Genomic DNA, 21,044 nt, shown 5'->3' with positions numbered 1-21,044 from the left:
TCATAACGTTTCGATCGCAACACAAGCGGTTGTCATCAGGCAGAGGAGTCAGCCTCTAAAGGCAAACTGTTTATAAGGGTTTGGGGATAGACGTAGCCCAAGTGTATCAACAGCACCAGGAGCATGGACGGTGCACGAGCGCCAATGCAGCAACAATGCCAATGCAGCAACAATGCCAATGCAGCAACAATGCCAATGTAGCAGCAATGCCATGTAGCAACAATGCCAATGCAGCAACAATGCCAATGCAGCAACAATGCCAATGTAGCAATAATGCGAATGCAGTGGGTGAGAGAGCTTCCGTGGCAAGAGGTTAGATAGGTAAGAAAGAGGAGAGGAGCAAGGGGGGAGAGAGAGGGAGGGGGGGAGTGGGGTGGGGGGATGGGGGGGGGCTGCGTGAGCGCTAACGGGAGAGAGGACGTGAAGCTGGGGGGGGGGGGAGTGGGCGGGGCTGCCAGTGGGAGGCTGGGAACGCTGGGGATGCAGGCTGAAATTAACTCGGAAAAATAGACTCGTACCCGGGAGATATGATGGAACAACCATAAACAGTTAAGGTTTTACCTGGTTAATAACATCCTTCCAATGATTGCTCAAATTGTATCCATCTTCTCGGTTGAAATTATGTCTATGTTTATATATCTGGATGGCTTCATAAACAAACCTTTGATAGTAGCCCGAAGGTTTGCAGAGTACCTTGGTCTCGGAAAAAAACAATATCACGCGAGCTCACCGCGTTATAACAATTTTCAGCCACGGCAGAGGTATTGGTTCTGCCGTGTTTCAGATCTGCCTTGTGTTCGCGAACACGGTCAGAGACGTTTCGTTTCCCCAATGTAACTGCTACCGCAGGTACAACTCAATTTGTAGACTCCAGATGGGATTAGATCATGGATTTTGTGTACTGTATTGAATCGGACCTGGATCTTGTGTTTGTTTAAGATTTTGGAAATATTTTTGGTAACACCTGCTATGTATGGTAACGTGATGGTTTTGATTGGCTTCTCAGGGGGTTGTTTCTCCATGGTTGTAGAAACAGCTTTGCGAATAATGCGGTCCAAGAAACCATTAATCTTGAGGGCCTGGTGTACGTGTTCCAGTTCACTTGCTCGATGGTGTTGGTCGGAAATGCAGTGGGTCCTATGGTGTAGTGTTTTGATGAGGGAATTCTTCTGTGCCGGATGGTGGTGGGAATCAGGTTTCAGATAGGAATCTGTGTGGGTGGCTTCCTGTAGACAGCGTGTCCCAACGAGCCGTCAGGTCTCTTCTCAAACAAAACATCCTGGAATGGTAGCTTACCATCCTTCTCCACTTCCATGGTGAATTTGATGGATGGGTGTATGTAATTGATGTGGTTGATAAATTTGTTCAATGCTGGCAAGCCATGTGGCCAAATGGCAAAAGTGTCATCTACATATCTCTTCCACAAGGAAGGACGTAGGGTGGATGTCTGGATGGCATCTGTTTCACATTTCTCCATGAATACATTCGCTATCACTGGTGATGAGGGGGAACCTTCATTTTGTTTGTAGAAAGTACCATTCCAGGTGAAGTAAGTGTTGGTAAGGCAGTGCCTAACCAGAGTAGGTACATCAAGATTCAGTCCATGTTGGACTAAATCTTCAATTATTGCTAAGGTGTCAGGTACAGGAACCTTGGTGAACAGAGAAACTACATCAAAGCTGACTAGCAAATCATCTGGGGACAGTGAAATTCTCTTGATTAGAGAGGCCAAGTGAGCTGAGTTACATACTGCTGAGGTAGTCTTGCCCGTGAATGGAAGCAAGGTATCAGACAGAAAACGGGCCAGTTTGTAGGTAGGTGAGTTGATAGTGGAAACAATTGGCCGAAGTGGAATGCCTTCTTAATCCGTGATCTAATCCCATCTGGAGTCTACAAACTGATTTGTACCTGCAGTAGCAGCTACGTTGAGGAAACATACCGACATGTCTCGGACCGTGTTCGCGAACACAAGGCAGATCTGAAACATGGCAGAACCAATACCTCTGCCATGGCTGACCATTATTATAACGCTGTGGGCTCGCATGATATTGTTTTTTTTCCGATACCAAGGTACTCTGCAAACCTTCGGGCTACCATCAAAGGTTTGTTCATGAAGCCATCCAGATTTATAAACAGACATAACTTCAACCGAGAAGATGGATACAAATTGAGCAATCATTGGAAGGATGTTATTAACCAAGTAAAACCTTAACTGTTGATGGTTGTTCCATCACATCTGCCGGGTACTAGTCTATTTTTGAGAGTTAATTTCCCTCCGCATCCCCAGTGTTCCCAGCCTCCCACTTGCAGCCCCGCCCACTTCCCCCCCAGCTTCACGTCCTCTCTCCCCTTAGCACTCACGCAGCGCCCCCCCCATCCCCCTACCCCACTCCCCCCCTCCCTCTCTCTGACCTCCTTGCTCCTACCCCCCTTTCTAACCTATCTAACCTCTTGCCACGGCAGCTCTCTCACCCACTGCATTGGCATTGTTACTGCATTCGCATTGCTGCTACATTGGCATTGTTGCTACTTTGGCATTGTTTCTGCATTGGCATTGTTGCTGCATTGGCATTGTTGCTGCATTGGCACTCGTGCACCGCCCATGCTCCTGGTGCTGTTGATACACTTGGGATATGCCCATCCCAAACCCTGATAAACAGTTTGCCTTTAGAGGCTGACTCCTTTGCCTGATGATGACCGCTTGTGTTGTGATGGAAACGTCGTGATTTATTTTATTTCTAACTACGTGACTTTACCGAAAGAACCAAAGAGTATGGATTCCTGCAGTCACGAAAGCTTCAAATCAAGATTTACTAATTGGCTGTCGGATGGTGGCGGGTTTAACGACACATTTATATTTACACAATCTAACCCAACAAACCATTATTATGGTATGAGAGGGTTAGGGTTGTAAAGGGTTATGGTTTTATTGGTTTAGGGCAGTGGTTCTTAACCTTGTTGGAGGTACCGAACCCCACCAGTTTCATATGCGCATTCACCGAACCCCTCTTTAGTGAAAAATAAAATGTGATTTTTTTCAAATTCAAGACGTAGATATGTTTTTTACTGGTACACAAAATGAGCCGTGCATGAACATTACCTTGTTCAAAGAATAAAACCAACACAATGCATAAACTCACAACAAATTACATACCTGGAAATCAATGTGACTTCTGCTGTTGCCTTTGAGAGATCAGTTCAGATATGCGTGGCTTCACCTTGGCAAGTGCCACTCATGTCATTTTCACAGCAAAGTCTGTTCCTTTTCTTCGTTTTTATGTCCAGCATCCTCGAAAAGGATTGCTCACAAAGATATGTTGTAACAAATGGTATAAAAAAATCCAGGGCTTTCTTAGCAATAACTGGATACTTGTTCATTTGTCGACACCAAAACGTTGAGAGCGTTGTTGTTCTGAAGAGTTACTGTTGAACCTGGCTCTGCTGAATTTCAATGGTTTCGTCGAGGAATTCATCATTGACATCTGCTGTTTCAACAGCAAACGTGAACGGCTGTCTCACCCATGCTGGATATGACTCTCTTGTAGGGAAATATCCGTCGAGAGACTTTGCAAGCTCATCTAAGTGCGTGGCAATTGTTTGCTTCAGTTCCGTGGATACAGAAATATCTCCGATTCCAGACACATCTTCGATCTTACTTGCACAGTCGTCCAGAAGCAGGAAGTTTGCGAAGTTATTGTTCTCTGTTTGTCGTTTCCATAACGGTAGCTTTTTTTGAAAAGCCTTCAGGTGTTCTTCCGCTTCCATGATATTGACTCCACCACCCTGCATCTGCTGATTGAGATGATTGAGAGCTGCGAATATATCAGCCATGTACGCTAAAATGAGAATGAACTCAGGATTTTTGGAGCAATCTGCATGGCAGTGTTGGTGCTCTTGCAAAAACAGGGCTAATTCCACACGCATGGCAAAAACACGATTCAGCACCTGTCCCCGGGATAACCACCGAATATTAGAATGGAGCAGAAGTACCTCAAATTCAGAGCCCATTTCTTTACACAGCTCACTGAAGATGCGGTGCCTCAGAGCACTTTTTCGCACATAGTTCACACATTCCACCACAGTTTTTAATACTTCTGTCATTTTTGGAGGTAAGGTTTTTGTTGCCAACGCATGCCTGTGCAGAATACAATGCGTCACAATGATGTGTGGTGCATCGGCCTTTACTAGTGCACCAAAACCAGACTTTCTTCCCAGCATGACTGGAGCTCCGTCCGTACAAACTGCAGAAACCATATCCCATGAAAGATTGTTGTCTCTGAAGAAGTCATCCACAAGCTTCTTCACATCGGCTGCCTTCGTTGTTGTAAGAGGCTTACAAAATAAAAACTCTTCTTTTATCATGTCGTCTTTCACATAGCGTACAAAAACAGCAAGCTGGCTTAGATCAGAAACGTCTGTGGTTTCGTCGAGTTGAAGGCTGAATTTTGCCGGGCTTGAAATCAGATCCGCGACTACTTGAGCCAAGATGTCTTTACTCATGTCTTCTATTCTGTCACTGACGGTGTCATTTGAAAGGGGAATTTGGGATAATTTACCTTCGGCCGCTGTTCCGAGTATCAGATTCGCCATCTTTAATGCAGCTGGTTTCACAAGTGTTTCACCAATGGTGTGTGGCTTGCCCTGCTTTGCGATCAGGTAAGCAACTTCGTACGATGCTGTCAGGATCGGTTTGTTAACAGGTACAAATCCAAGAGTGGCCCTTTCATCGAATCTGGCTCTCTTCACCCTGAATTCAGCAAGTGTTGTGTTCTTGTATTCCCCGTCTCCATGCAGCTTCAAGAAGTGTTCCTTTAGTTTTGCCGGTGCAAGACTAGATTTGCTCAACTTGGCGTTGCAAATCATGCAGATAGGACGCTCACTCCCATCACGTTCCGTGATACATGAGAATCCATGTTGTACATATTCGTCCGACCACTTTCTTCTTTTTGCCCGACATAGTATGGATAAAATATTAAAGAAATCACACGACGTACGACAACAACAGTCACACGTTGACTACTGAGTACGCACTAAATTCTCCGCAGCGCTGATTGGCCAAGCAGTGTAGCATGATCATCTGCAGCCAGTGATGGACAAGCGGGCCGTGTGTGTCATCACAAATTTACACAATAATTCAAGTGTGTCCGGACCTCCGTGGCGGGGGCTCTGCCGAACCCCTGAGATCGACTCACCGAACCCCTGGGGTTCGATCGAACCCAGGTTAAGAACCACTGGTTTATGGGTTTAGAGGGTGAGTGGTTTAGAGCAGCGGTCCCCAACCTTTTTGGCACCAGGGACCGGTTTCGTGGAATACATTTTTTTCATGGACCAGAGGTGGGGGGGGGTTCATCATTGGGTCTTTCCCCTGTTTCAAAGAAACTCTCCAGCGATGTTTGTTTTTTACTCATTTTGGTTAGGGTTACCTTGTGGGTTTACCAAAACTGCATAGTGCGGGAAAGAGGCGCGGACGGAAGTGGTAAATAAAATGGGCAGGCCACGCGCGGATTAAAATAAGTGTCGGATTCTGACTTTTCATAAGGAGTGCGCAACCTAGATCCCTCGCATGCGCAGTTTACAGTAGGGTTTGCGCTCCTATGATAATGTAATGCCACCGCTGATCTGACAGGAGGCGGAGCTCAGACAGTAATGCGAGCGATGAGCGGCTGTAAATACAAATGAAGCTTCGCTCGCTCGCCCACTGCTCACCTCCTGCTGTGCGGCCCGGTTCCTAAAATGCCAGGGGTTTTGAGGGTTTAGAGGGTTGGTTTTTAAAGGTTTAGAAGGTTAGGGGTTGAAAGAGTTAGAGGTTTAGAGCGTTCGGGGTTTAGTGGGTTAGAGTTTCAAGGGTAAAGGGGTTTAGAGGGTTAGTGTTTTAGATGGTGAGCGGTTTATATGGTTAGGGTTTTAGTAAGTTAGCTGTTTAGAGGTGTAGACGGTTTATGGATTTAGATTTTTAGTGGTTTAGAGGGTTAGGACTTTAGTCGTTTATAAGGTTATGGGTTTAGGAGTTTAGAGATTTCGGGGTGTTTAGGGAACTAGGGATTAGAAGGTTATGGGTTTGAGAATTTTCCAGGGTCTAAAGGATTAGAGGGCCAGGGATGAGAGGGTTTAACACCTACACTCAACAATATTATCTGTAATAAAGGTTTTTTTTTGGGTTAGTCTCCCAACACACCGGTATCCTAAAGTAGAAACAAATCGGCATTTTTTAGTTACGTGATAAAATTTATGAATTGGCTGTCGTGTGGTGGCGGGTGTAACGACACATTTATATGAACTTACCCCAAAAACCCTTTATTATGGGATTAGAGAGTTACATGTTGAGAGGGTTAGTATTTAGGGTTATAGAGGTTTAGAGAGTTAGGGGTTTAGAAGGTTAGGTGTTTAAGAGGATTGGGGTTTAGATGGTTTGGGATTTAGAAGGTTAGGGATTGAGGGTTTTAGAAAGTTACGGTTTTGAGGATGAGAAGGTTAAGGGTAGAGTTTTAGGGTTTAGAAGATTACAGGTTTCGAGGGTTATAGGTTTAGAGGGTTAGGTGTTTAGAGGTTTAGCGGGTTTATGGGTTTCGATTCTTAGAGGTTTAGTAATTAAGGAGTTTAGGTTTCTTTGAGTCTAAGGGGTCTGTGATAAGATGAAAAAAATTGTTTAGTTTCATTTGTATATTTGTAGATAATTTGTATACCTCTCCTGTCGTGTTTTGTATTCTATTTTTGTTGTTACATTTTGACCCCCCTGACTTTATCGCTCGTTAGATTCCTGCAGTACAAATACATATTTTTTATTCTTATTGGCCTCGAGTCTATGGATTTCGGTATAAGTTTTTGGGTCTCTTTGAATGGATGGATCTCTGTGAGGCTATGGGTCTGTGTGTGAGTCTATAAGGTCGCTGTGTGAGTCTATGTGTGTGTGTATTGCAGTGTGTGGATGTCTGTTGGAATCTATGGGTCTCTGAGTATGGATGCTTTTGTGAGTCTTACATGTGTAATGAGCGATTTCCGCGACACGTCGTGTAGAGGGTATTTCTTTTATTCATATACGGGCACAACACCGTATCTCTCACTCTGAATACAACACTGGATGTTAGCATCTCTACGGGCTACACACACACATGGCCGATCACTCGGCGTGGTTCCACCATCCGCGCTCGGCCAGGCCGCTGGCTGGTGGCGTGCCGGGGAGGGTGATGGAAGACGCAGGAGATGTTCCACGTGGTCGGACGACAAAGAGAGATGACGGCGAGCAGCGACACAGTCCGGACCCAAGAGTCCTTCTCCGCCCCCGCTTATATCACCGCAAGCGCGGCTAGGCTCCGCCACTGGCCACGCCCTATAGTGGAACCTTCGAGTGGGTTCCCGGAGCATCCCGGCCAGCCCCACCCATTATCTTTGGCCCAGATGCCTCTCCCTTTCGGATTGGATGTTGTTTCAGCGGTGCCCGTACCCGTGCTTCCCTTTTTGTAACCAGCAGGTGTCATCATGTCATTAGACATGCACAAATTGAACTTAAAAAGGGCATTGAGGGGTGCGGAATCAGAATTGAATATTAACTTCCTGTAATGTTTTATAATAATATATTTACTCCAGGAAAGCCACACTGAGTCATAGTAAGGTCCTGAATTGAGTTTTCATTTTAAGATATTTCGACCAATGAATGACGAGCGCTTACACAAGTGGGGGGAAACCGGAGCACCCAGAGAAACTCCACGGTTACGAGGGGGAAACACTGTAAACCGTGGAGGGGATCGTCGTGGCGGGAGCTGCGCAATCAACAGCCGCAGTCGTTCGCGTGGTGGAAACCGCGCGATGAACGGTCTCCTGGGGTCGTTACACATGGATGAGTGAGTTTCTTAGTGAGTGACAGTGTGAATTTGTGAGTGAGTCCATGAGTGAGTGAGTGGGTGAGTAGTGAGTAAGTGAGTAGTGAGTAAGTTTCTAAGTGAGTGGGTGACCGAGTTTGTATATGAGTGAGTGGGTGAGGAAGTGAGCGAGATGAGTGGGTAGGTGAATGATTGGAAAATTTAGTTTTTGAGTAAGAGGGTGGGTGGTTAACTGAGTTTGTGGGTGCGTTTGTGAGTACATCATTCTTTAATGATTGGGTGAGTTGCTGAATGATTGATGGAGGGAATAAATGGAAAAAATATTGAGTGAGCGAGTGACTGCTTGAGCAAGTGGATGAGCGAGTTTGTGACTGAGAGGTTAAATTATTTTATGAGTGAAGGAGCAGGTTATTGAGTGAGTGGGCGAGTAAAACGGTCCTTTTATGAGTAAGTGAGTGTCTGAGCGAGTTGGTAAGTGAGTTTCCGATTGAGTGGCTGAGAAAATGGGTGAGTAAGTGAGTACTTTAATGAGTGAGTGAGTTATTGGATGAGTGAGTGGGTGAATGGGTGGGTGAGTGAGAAGGTGAGTTTTTGAGTGAATGGGTCGGGGTTTGTAGGAGTTTCTGAGTGAGTGGATGAGTGAGTGAGTTGGCCAGTGAGTGGCAGAGTGAATGTATGAAGAAATAGGTCAGTGAGTGGGTGCGGATGAGTGAGGGAATTATTTGAGTCGGTGGTTTGGTGGTTGAGTTAGTTTCTGAATTAGTGGGTGAGTGAGCTTCTGAGCAAGAACTGTGAGTGAGTGTCTGAAAGCGAGTGAGTCTGGGAGCGAGTGAGTCTGGGAGCGAATGAGACTGGGTGCGAGTGAGTCTGGGCACGTGTCGTTGAGCAAGTGGATGAGTGGGTCAATGTTTGGGTGAGTGAGCATTTGAGTGTGTGAGTGGGTGAATTTCTGAGATAGTCTATGAGTGAGTGAGTGGGTGAGTGAGTGGCTGAGTGGATGTGTGAGTCGGTGAGGGATCGAGTGAGCGAGTAAGCTTGTGAGGGAGTCGGTAAGTAAGTGGGTGGGTGCACAAGCAGTGAATAAGTGGGTGAGCGAGTGGATGCGTCTCTGTGTGAGTCTTTGGGTCTCTGTATGAGTTGATGGGTATCAGTGTGAGTCGATGTGTATGTCTATGGGTCTCTGTGTGAGTCTTTTCTCTGTGAGAGTCCATTGTCTGAGTCTCTTTGTGAGTCTATGTGTCTTTGTGCAAGTATATTGTCTCTGTGTTTCGATGGGTCTCGGTGTGAGGCTATATGTAAATCTATCGGTCTCCATGGTCTCAATGCCTATGGGTCTCACACAGTCTCTCTGTGTGAGACTTGTCAAGACTTTTGGGCGACCCTGTATAAAAATCAATTTTCTTTTGACTTTTGGGCCACCCTGAACAATAAATCAATGTGGCCTAACTTTTAGGCCACCCTGTACAATAACCCTATGTGTCTTGGCTTTTGGGCCACACTGTACAACAATAACCCCGATGTGCCATGACGTTTTGGCCACCCTGGACAATCACTCAGTGTCCTGACATTTGGGCCACCTTGTAAAAAAATTACCTTATGTTTCCTGACTTTTGGGCCACACTCTACAATAAAAACCCGATGTGTCCTGACTTTTGGGCCACACCGTACAAAAAATAATGCGGGAAGGAATCATCCTTAGGTAATAAAGGAGTTTAGACAGACTCAGCTTCTTAATCAGTCCGGAGCTCCGGACTTCAGGAAGCCTCCAGAGAAAGATGCTGAAGGAAAGTGCTGGCGAGTTCACGAAGGATCGCAGCTTCCCGGGTCCGCTTGCAGGCTCACCTTGTAGGGGAAGTGTGGCCACCGAATGGAGAACTTGGGAACTGGTGAGGAGAGGGCGCATTGTGGGAGCGGAGCGCAGGGAGGGGCATGGAGGTCAGACGTTCCACGGGAGGAGGCGAGTCACGTCCTAATGCCTACGGGATGGAGGAGAGCACCGGGCTCACTGAAACGGGGGCTTCCATACAATAGAATCGACGAGAATAAAAAAAAAACAAGGAGAGAATCGAGCGTGTTGTGAGCATTGATAGACAGTGAAGTATCCAGAGGCGTGAGAAAGGAGGCTTGCTACAAGAGGTAGGAGCGGCCCCTTCATCGCTCCTTCTTCTCTCGTGATTAGACTGCTCTTTCTCTCCATCGCGCCGCTCAATGTTTACTTTCAGCCGGAACGGCTCCGGATCGCTGCACCGGGAATTATTTTGCCACGCCACATCAATCTCTCTTTATTTGGTCCTCACAATTTTGTATAAAATGGTTTATAGACTTATAAGATTATGAGGACGATAATGAAGCATTATTAAGGAAAGGCATACCTTACACTCTAGTGGTAGTGCCTTACGCCGATATTTCCCACTCCGAGCCAGCCTACAGTAGCATCCTGGGGGGAATGTAGAGCGAGGAATGTAAAGCCCTGCATCTACAAATGTGCAAAACGTCTCGAGGCTGTGAAATGGAGAATTGGGGTGTGCCTGGCGATGTTTAAAAGATACCTCCCAGCACCCATCAGAAACCTCTTGCCGGCAGCTGTCCCATGAGAGTGCTATGGTGAGCGAGTGGATGACTTGAGCACCTGCCAGCAAGGGGATCCAGAGAAGCGTCAGAGCAATTGTAAGAAAGGAGGACATGCGTGTGTGCCAACACTTGTTTTGCACAGTACAGGTACTTGGTGCAATACGTGCGTTTGGGAAGCGGTGACGCAGTGCTACGCGCATCACGCTACAAACCCGGCGACCCGAGTTCGATTCCCACCCACGGCACGTATCAGTGGCGAGCGACATCTGGACTGACCGGCACCCACGCTTTCCTAACTCGCACTCACCAGCGTGGTGAAATATGGTAAAATGACCCCCCATTATGAACGCGACGTACGGGAGGGGCCTTCATCCGTTGTTGTGCTGAGAATGACTGGAATGGATTTTATTTTTGACCAATGTTGCAATATCATGCATTCGGGGAGTGGTGGTGCAGTGATTGGTGGTCTCAAGCTGCATTTCCAAGAGGGTCCTGAGGGCAAGGGCAGGAGCGGAATTGGTTGTCGTGTGTGGCAGCAAACTGGAGTGCCCGAACAAAGCCTACGTATATGGAGGGGATTACACTCAAGGAACTAATTTTATTTTTGTTCATCACGGACAGTCCCAAAGACCCAAGCACACAAAACAGCCAGAAAAAAACATGACCATTAAATGTGTCACCGATAAAAAGGTAATAAGTGTCTTGAATCAAGCACAGTTATAGGAATATTGGAAAGTACAGGGGGTACATTTTACGTGTCTGTGCGTATATTGTGTCATGTCGGATGTGAGGAAATTCCCCCTCAGCCTTTGCAGTCTGTCACGAGAATGATAAAATGCACCACGTGACACCCAAGTGTTCACCAAAAGCTGGTAACGAGACAACGGCACGCACAAATCTGCAGCCTTCTCTCTCAAGTGATATAATTTTGCCGAGTTCATTCCGAGCCGACGTTGCTCCCCCATTGGTTGTGTAAACACGGCGGCGTCTCCCAAGAACTTGTAAACAACCCGCCGAGCCCTCCCAGCCACAGTCCTGTTCCGAACGAGCCTGGCGGCACGCGGCTCGTCGACGCGAGCCTTCGATTGATAACGGGGCGCAGGAGCTTACTCAGCAGACTCCCTGGCGGCATCGCGGCGATGACTACAGCCTCAAGCTAAACAAGCGCAGAACCTGCAGATCGCTGTGACATGGAAAGCGCGGCTCATCATAAAGACGAAACCGTGGGAGCGCAGCGTGCGCTGTGCACATTTTCCTCGGAGTAGCCCTCGTTAACAGGAGAACATTACTACGTGTAATGCACGTACAGGAGAACATACGTCCGTGTCACTCGACCACTTCGAGCATGCCGATTAAGGAATTCCCCTCCTCACGGTGTGTATTAATTTATAAAAATGTCAGGATAGTTTTTCAACTGGCCTTGTGCACGAGTGGTTTTAGTCAAATCCATTGGCGCTAAACTAGTTTTGCGTTGCCTTTGTATTGTATTAGCCTCGGTGTCTTATAGAGTCAGAGGGTGGGCAAGTCGGGTGTCGGGTTCATATATATTGTTGCGAAAGTGTTTTTGGGGTCATTGGATGGGGTGGTAAGTTATCGGTCTGTAATTTTTTTGGTCGATGGGTCAGGATGATGCTTGTCGGGTGATTTACTTGTTGGGGGTACCCGTGGGCTGGCGGCTGGGCGGGGGTCGTCCGTCGGGTCGGTGGTTCGGCGGACGCGACGTCATCCGGCCATCCGTGCGAGCGTGGGTGGAGCAGCCCGTCGGCGAGAGGGCTCTTCTCCTGCTCGTACCTCTGTACCAGCCGCCTGCCGGAGTTGACCAGAGCCTCGGCTCGCACCACCATCTCCTCCTCGTAGCGCTCGCTCGGGCTGTGGAGAGACACCAGTGCCGGCGTCACGAGCGTGGCGGCACCGGCAGTACCCCGAACCGAGCGGAGCCCGGACTCTACATGCACTTGGGCCGACCGGACCATGGCCCCGACTTTGATAAACAACACAAAACTAGCTTCGACCCTAACCGCACGTTTGATAATCACGCCACGCGATACGCACCTGATGAAAGCGCCGAGTTGCGTGCGTGAGAAGTTATTATTTCCAATTGTTCAATATATTTGACATTTAGGCCCATGGTGGTGATGGTCAATGTGACACCTGTTAGCCGCGAGACCGCGGCTAACAGAGCACACAAAACTGAACAAGTTATTACATTTAATCGTTAAACGGAGAATAATTGAGAAACAATACAAATGATAACAAGACCATACAAATTATCTGATCCGGAATCGAATAGTGGGCCTTGCAATGAGAGTAGTTGAGTTGCTGGGGAGGGAGTGCGGTGGAATGCCGGCCCCTTGTGAGCACCACAAGAAGCCGAGGGCAGAATAAAAGCGCGATACTGCCGTCGGTAGCGTCAGCGCAACGGGCTTCACGACCAAGACCGCACCTCATGGGCTGCTTCCACTCGCTCAAGAGGATGCCGAGCCTTTCTTGACAGTCTAATTGGGGACAGGGAAAACACAGGGATTGTCAGACATTGCCACACTCGGAATGAGGAAAGTGAGAAGTGATGGGAGTGGAGTAGAGGGGGAGGGCATTTGTTACCGAAGAGGACGTCGCCAATACGTTCCACTTTCTGAGTGGGGTTTTCCTTCTGGCTCCCCGTGCGTGACCACGAGGCTGAGCTCGCCCGAGTCCTGGGCCATGCGACCCGCGATCTGTGGTGGCGACTTGTGGGCAGGGAGCCGCGTCACTCAAACGATCGCTCGGTCACCAGCTCAAGAGGACAAAGATCCCTCCTATCGCCTCAAGAGACCGCCGGGGCAAATGCTGCGAGCAAACATCTGTTAAGGCCGGAACGGCACATGAGGGGGTGATGTGGCCAGCACGGAGTGGCCAACCCTTGCCTCCAAAGTGCTGAATCACTGCCAGCCGATTCGGACGAATGGCCAAGTTAGGGAACAGCTGACGGGGAGCAGGTGGCCAAGGTGGGCTGATGAACAGTCAGCTGGATGAGTTCTGAACATGCTGCAGGTTGGTGTGTAGGGACAAGGGTTAAAGGGTGACTAATGACAAAATGTTAAAGCTGCCTTCTGTTTACCCAGGAGAGCCTTACTGAGTCTCAAGACATTATCAGGAGGCTCCCGCTACATTGGAATGTTTGGCCAATTGGATTGAGTGGTGCGTGTGGGAGGAAATGGTACCAAGTAGAACGTCATGAATACGACGAGGATGCACCTCAATGATAAGGATAGATGGAATCAAGAATCCATCGATGCACGCCTTCGACTAGTCACCTTGTGGCCACAGCCCACAACACCCGGTATTCCCAGGGAGTCTCCTATCTAAGCACTAAGCCCAGGCCTGCTTATTCTCCCAGAGCCAATGAGACTGTGTGGTGTATTCAAAGCCATTGGGTTGAAGGCAATTGACAGGCAGGCAGAGCGAGTGGTGGGCGCATGGGTGGCAGTAGAAGCGGCCGATGTAGACCACTCTGAATGGATAGAGGTGGTCGAGCCAGATGATTGCCGAAGGAGTAGCGGAGTGGTGCATCGTGGCCGTGATCGGACATCGAGTGGCCAAGCGGGTATTGTGTGCAATGCACTAGAAACCAGTTCTGAACCGTCACAACGGTGGTGAGAGGCTGCCGAATTGGGAATTGGGGACGTTTGCCCAAGCTCCAAATCCGAGTTGGGCCACCTGTAAGAAGGGAGGGCGCGCACTCGAACTTGGGCCGGCCACGACCGTTTTACCAGCGGTCGAGATCCTCCCGCGAGCTCAGGGAGGCCGGCTCGGGGCGCTGGCGCTGCGATTCGGCCACGGCGAGGGTCTGGAAGTACGGGGACGTCCGCTGCGGGCGGCCGCCAGACGGGACGCCGGGTCGCTGCGCTACAACGACGACGACGGGGAGGACGATGAGGGCTACGGGTGCGAGCAGTGGCGGCAACAACTGTGACAGAAACAACTGACGCGGCATCGGCGCTCACGTAGCGGATAGCGCACCGCGCTACGGACCCGGCGAGCCGAGTTCGAGTCAAGTGCGCGGTTAAGAATGGCGACAGCAAACATCAGAACCGATCTCTCATCCCCTGTGCGCTCCTCGTGATCACCTGGCTTATAATAGTTGCGCATTTACAAATTTACCAACTTACTTAGATTCAGATGAATACGAGAACCTGGTGTGGCTTGTAGTGAACGTCAGCAAGGGGGAGACGAAGGCGGCCAGCCATGGCGCTGGTCACACCACCTCCCTTGTGTTTAGTGCCGTCCTTGATAGGTGGGCACTTGACCTAATATTCTGTGTAGGCTACAAGACCTTTGTCTTTACGTGTGTACATGTGTGTGAGTGTGCAATTGCGTACAAGTGTGTAAATGTACAAGTGTGCACGTGTGTGTATGGCCTCAAGGTGCACATAGCCTGGCACAAGCACCGTGGTGATGTCACCGCCACTTAGTGGCGAATGGCGGTTGTTGTTGTGTTATCTACAATGGAGCATTTGTAGAGTGTAAAGTGGAGAGTTTTCCATATCTAAGCAGTGTGCTTATGACCAGCTCCGGTTTGACAGCAGAGGTCTCACTCTGAATCAGTTAGGCGGCATTATCTATTCATCGGCTGTTTAATGCTGTGTGGAAGCTTCATGGTCTGTTACGCAACACGAAGCTTTGGATCGTCTCAACCACAGCCATGCCCTTCCTTCTCTATACTTGTGAAATGTTGACCCCTCATGGAACATCTGCGCTGGTTAGAAACATTTAGGCTGGCCTGCGTACGGTCCATCCTTGGTTTAACCAGGCTGGATTGTCCTTGAAAGACCGCGACACAGTCCCATTAATGAGCTCCTCCGGCAGGCAACGCTGCATTTGCTGGGTCATGTAGCCCTCATGCCCCACCACCTCATGCCCAAGTTGCTTGTTTGTCCATTTATAGAGGTTAAAAGGGCAAGAAACGGGCTGGAGTAGAGATGGACTGATGCAATACGGGAGGATGTGAAGCTGAGTGGACTTGCTGAAGACCGGTACCAGCGGTGTTAAGATCGACCTCTATGGAGGAGGGTCGTGAAAGACGCTACTGGGCAGTTGGAGGCAGTCGCCCTCCAACAACAACTCAGGGCAGAGGAGCGGCGCTCACAACAATGAACGGAGTGCTGGGTGGATAAAATGCAGCAAGTTGGCGCAGTAAAGGACACAGCTGGTGCATCCACCAAGCATCTTAGTCAACGCATGGCATCTGGGTGTGTCCCGTGACATTGTGTCAGCGAACCTTCGACACGTCACGTGGCCTCAAGTGCATCTAGCCTGGCAGAGGCACCATGGTGACATCACCGCCACTTAGTGGGGAATGGCGGTCTGTTGTTGTTGAGTGTACAAGTGTGTATGAGTGTAAACGTGAGTGTACACCTGTGTATACGTGAGTGTATACGTGAGTGTACACGTGTGATGCGGCTAAGTGGTAGTGCTGTATTAACCGTAGTAATAACACTGTGGTGTGGTAGTAACTGCAGTAATATGAATACTTTGGTGTGGTAGTAACAGAAGTAATATTAGTAAGAGTAGTTATAATTGTAATAACACTACCGTGTGATAGTAACAGTAGCAGTATTAGTAACAGTAGTAGTTATACTAGTTATAATAACACTACGGTGTGGTAGTAACAGTAGTAGTTATACTAGTTATAATAATACTACGGTGTGGTAGTAATAGTAGTAGTTATACTAGTTATAATAATACTACGGTGTGGTAGTAACAGTAGTAGTTATACTAGTTATAATAACACTACAGTGGTGTAGTAACAGTAGTTATACTAGTTATAATAACACTACGTGTGGTAGTAACAGTAGTAGTTATACTAGTTATAAAACTACGGTGTGGAAGTAACAGTAGTATACTAGTCATAATACTACAGTGTGGTAGTGACAGTAGTAGTTATACTAGATATAATAACAATACGGTGTGGTAGTAACAGTAGTAGTTATGATAGTTATAACTCCACAGTGTGGTAGTAACAGTAGTAGTTATGATAGCTATAACATTACAGTGTGGTAGCAACAGTAGTAGCTATGATAGTTATAATAACACTACGGTGTGGTAGTAACAGTAGTAGTTATGATAGTTATAATAACGCTACGGTGTGGTAGTAACAGTAGTAGTTATGATAGTTATAACAACACTACAGTGTGGTTGTAACAGTAGTAGTTATGATAGTTATAATAACACTACAGTGTGGTAGTAACAGTAGTAATGATAGTTATAATAACACTACAGTGTGGTAGTAACAGTAGTAGTTATACTACTTATAATAACACTACGGTGTGGTAGTAACAGTAGTAGTTATGATAGTTATAATGACACTACTCGTGTGGTAGTAACAGTAGTAGTTATACTAGTTATAATAACACTACGGTGTGGTAGTAACAGTAGTAGTTATGATAGTTACAATAACACTACAGTGTGGTAGTAACAGTAGTAGATATACTAGTTATAATAACACTACGGTGTGGTAGTAACAGTAGTAGTTATACTAGTTATAATAACACTACGGTGTGGTAGTAACAGTAGTAGTTATACTAGTTATAATAACACTACAGTGTGGTAGTAACAGTAGTAATGATAGTTATAACAACACTACAGTGTGGTAGTAACAGTAGTAGTTATGATAGTTATAATAACACTACGGTGTGGTAGTAACAGTAGTTATACTAGTTATAACACTAGAGTGTGGTAGTAACAGTAGTAGTTATGATAGTTATAATAACACTATAGTGTGGTAGTAACAGTAGTAATGATAGTTATAATAACACTACGGTGTGGTAGTAACAGTAGTAGTTATGATAGTTATAATAACGCTACGGTGTGGTAGTAACAATAGTAGTTATGATAGTTATAACAACACTATAGTGTGGTTGTAACAGTAGTAGTTATGATAGTTATAATAACACTACAGTGTGGTAGTAACAGTGGTAGATATACTAGTTATAATAACACTATGGTGTGGTAGTAACAGTAGTAGTTATGATAGTTATAATAACACTACAGTGTGGTAGTAACAGTAGTAGTTATACTACTTATAATAACACTACGGTGTGGTAGTAACAGTAGTAGTTATACTAGTTATAATAACACTACGGTGTGGTAGTAACAGTAGTAGTTATGATAGTTATAATGACACTACTAGTGTGGTAGTAACAGTAGTAGTTATACTAGTTATAATAACACTACAGTGTGGTAGTAACAGTAGTAGTTATGATAGTTATAATAACACTACAGTGTGGTAGTAACAGTAGTAGTTATGACAAACAATACAGTACACAAAATCCGTGACCTGATCCCATACGTGAAGGATGTCGTTCCTGACTTACAGTACCCCGGGGTTTACAAATTGAGCTGCACTTGTGGTGACTGCTATATCGGGGAGACGAAGCGACATGTCTCTGACCGAATTCGTGAGCAAAAATCAGATTTGAAACACGGCAGAACGAATTATTCTGCCGTAGCTGACCACTGTTACAACGCTGTGGGTGATCACGATGTAGTTTTCTCCGATACCAAGATTCTCTGCAAACCCATGGGTTTTTATCAGAGATTTGTCCTCGAGGCAAATCAGATTTACAAACACGGACACAATTTCAACCGAGACTATGGTTTCAAATTAAGCAATAAATGGAAAGATGTTCTAAATCAAACCAAACATTAAACTAATTTTCAATGGTACAGTAAAGTTTTTTCAAGTAGTGGTATCCCAAACTTTCACAGCTGCTTATTTCTCTCCACTCACTCACTCCACTCACTCACTCCACTCACTCACTCCACTCACTCACTCCACTCACTCACTCCACTCACTCACTCCACTCACTCACTCCACTCACTCCACTCACCCCACTCCACTCACCCCACCCCACTCACCCCACCCCACTCACCCCACCCCACTCACCCCACCCCACTCACCCCACCCCACTCACCCCACTCACCCGACTCCACTCACCCGACTCCACTCACCCGACTCCACTCACCCGACTCCACTCACCCGACTCCACTCACCCCACTCCACTCACCCCACTCCACTCACCCCACTCCACTCACCCCACTCCACACACCCCACTCCACTCACCCCACTCCACTCACCCCACTCCACTCACCCCACTCACCTCACCCCACTCACCTCACCCCACTCACCTCACCCCACTCACCTCACCCCACTCACCTCACCCCACTCAACTCACCCCACTCAACTCACCCCACTCAAATCACCCCACTCAAATCACCCCACTCAAATCACCCCACTCAAATCACCCCACTCAAATCACCCCACTCAAATCACCCCATTCACCTCACCCCACTCAAATCACCCCACTCAAATCACCCCACTCACCTCACCCCACTCACCTCACCCCACTCACCTCACCCCACTCACCTCACCCCACTCACCTCACCCCACTCACCTCACCCCACTCACCTCACCCCACTCACCTCACCCCACTCACCTCACCCCACTCCACTCACCCCACTCCACTCACCCCACTCACCTCACCCCACTCCACTCACCCCACTCCACTCACCCCACTCCACTCACCCCACTCCACTCACCCCACTCACCTCACCCCACTCACCTCACCCCACTCACCTCACCCCACTCACATCACCCCACTCAAATCACCCCACTCAAATCACCCCACTCACCTCACCCACTCACCTCACCCCACTCACCTCACCCCACTCCACTCACCCCACTCCACTCACCCCACTCCACTCACCCCACTCACCTCACCCCACCCCACTCACCTCACCCCACTCACCTCACCCCACTCAACTCACCCCACTCAACTCACCCCACTCAAATCACCCCACTCACCTCACCCCACTCACCTCACCCCACTCACCTCGCCCCACTCACCTCGCCCCACTCACCTCGCCCCACTCACCTCGCCCCACTCACCTCGCCCCACTCACCTCGCCTCACTCACCCCGCTCCACTCACCCCGCTCCACTCACCCCGCTCCACTCACCCCGCTCCACTCACCCCACTCACCTCACCCCACTCACCTCACCCCACTCACCTCACCCCACTCAACTCGCCCCACTCACCTCGCCTCACTCACCCCGCTCCACTCACCCCGCTCCACTCACCCCGCTCCACTCACCCCGCTCCACTCACCCCACTCACCTCACCCCACTCACCTCACCCCACTCACCTCACCCCACTCACCTCACCCCACTCAACTCACCCCGCTCCACTCACCCCACTCAACTCACCCCACTCAAATCACCCCACTCAAATCACCCCACTCACCTCACCCCACTCACCTCGCCCCACTCACCTCGCCCCACTCACCTCGCCCCACTCACCTCGCCCCACTCACCTCGCCCCACTCACCCCGCTCCACTCACCCCGCTCCACTCACCCCGCTCCACTCACCCCACTCACCTCACCCCACTCACCTCACCCCACTCACCTCACCCCACTCACCTCACCCCACTCAACTCACCCCACTCAACTCACCCCACTCACCTCACCCCACTCACCTCACCCCACTCACCTCACCCCACTCACCTCACCCCACTCACCTCACCCCACTCAACTCACCCCACTCAACTCACTCCACTCAACTCACCCCACTCAAATCACCCCACTCAAATCACCCCACTCACCTCACCCACTCACCTCACCCCACTCACCTCACCCCACTCACCTCACCCCACTCACCCCACTCACCTCACCCCACTCACTTCACCCCACTCCACTCACCCCACTCCACTCACCCCACTCCACTCACCCCACTCACCTCACCCCACCCCACTCACCTCACCCCACTCACCTCACCCCACTCACCTCACCCCACTCACCTCACCCCACTCAACTCACCCCACTCAACTCACCCCACTCAAATCACCCCACTCACCTCACCCCACTCACCTCACCCCACTCACCTCGCCCCACTCACCTCGCCCCACTCACCTCGCCCCACTCACCTCGCCCCACTCACCTCGCCTCACTCACCCCGCTCCACTCACCCCGCTCCACTCACCCCGCTCCACTCACCCCGCTCCACTCACCCCACTCACCTCACCCCACTCACCTCACCCCACTCACCTCACCCCACTCACCTCACCCCACTCACCTCACCCCACTCAACTCACCCCACTCAACTCACCCCACTCAACTCACCCCACTCACCTCACCCCACTCACCTCACCCCACTCACCTCACCCCACTCACCTCACCCCACTCAACTCACCCCACTCAACTCACTCCACTCAACTCACCCCACTCCACTCACCCCACTCACCTCACCCCACTCACCTCACCCCACTCACCTCACCCCACTCACCTCACCCCACTCACCTCACCCCACTCCCCTCACCCCACTCACCCCACTCCACTCACCCCACTCCACTCACCCCACTCCACTCACCGAATTTACCCCACTCCACTCACCCCACTCCACTCACCCCACTCCACTCACCCCACTCCACTCACCCCACTCCACTCACCCCACTCACCTCACCCCACCCCACTCACCTCACCCCACTCACCTCACCCCACTCACCCCACTCACCTCACCCCACTCCACTCACCCCACTCCACTCACCCCACTCCACTCACCCCACTCCACTCACCCCACTCCACTCACCCCACTCACCCCACTCACCTCACCCCACTCACCT

The 21,044-nt window shown here is 49.1% G+C and overlaps 1 long non-coding RNA gene across 2 annotated transcripts; it reads right to left on the bottom strand.

Moving 5' to 3' along the window:
• Positions 1–7,011: 7,011 nt before the first annotated feature.
• Positions 7,012–18,231, bottom strand: LOC142923100 (uncharacterized). Of its 2 annotated transcripts, XR_012940527.1 has the most exons (3): positions 12,832–16,871; positions 12,038–12,257; positions 7,012–10,446 (listed from the first exon to the last, which is right to left on the bottom strand). It is a non-coding gene; the product is annotated as an uncharacterized LOC142923100 (long non-coding RNA). The 2 variants fall into 2 exon arrangements; XR_012940526.1 differs by having other exon boundaries at positions 12,038–18,231.
• Positions 18,232–21,044: the final 2,813 nt, after the last annotated feature.

This window comes from Petromyzon marinus, unplaced genomic scaffold, assembly GCF_048934315.1.
Source record: "Petromyzon marinus isolate PM22_M1 ecotype Great Lakes invasive population unplaced genomic scaffold, UKy_Petmar_22M1.pri1.0 PM_Scaffold_28, whole genome shotgun sequence".
Classification (NCBI taxonomy): Eukaryota; Metazoa; Chordata; class Hyperoartia; order Petromyzontiformes; family Petromyzontidae; genus Petromyzon; species Petromyzon marinus.
The sequence above is the reverse complement of the archived record's forward strand: the minus strand, read 5'-3'. Positions and strand labels throughout refer to the sequence as shown.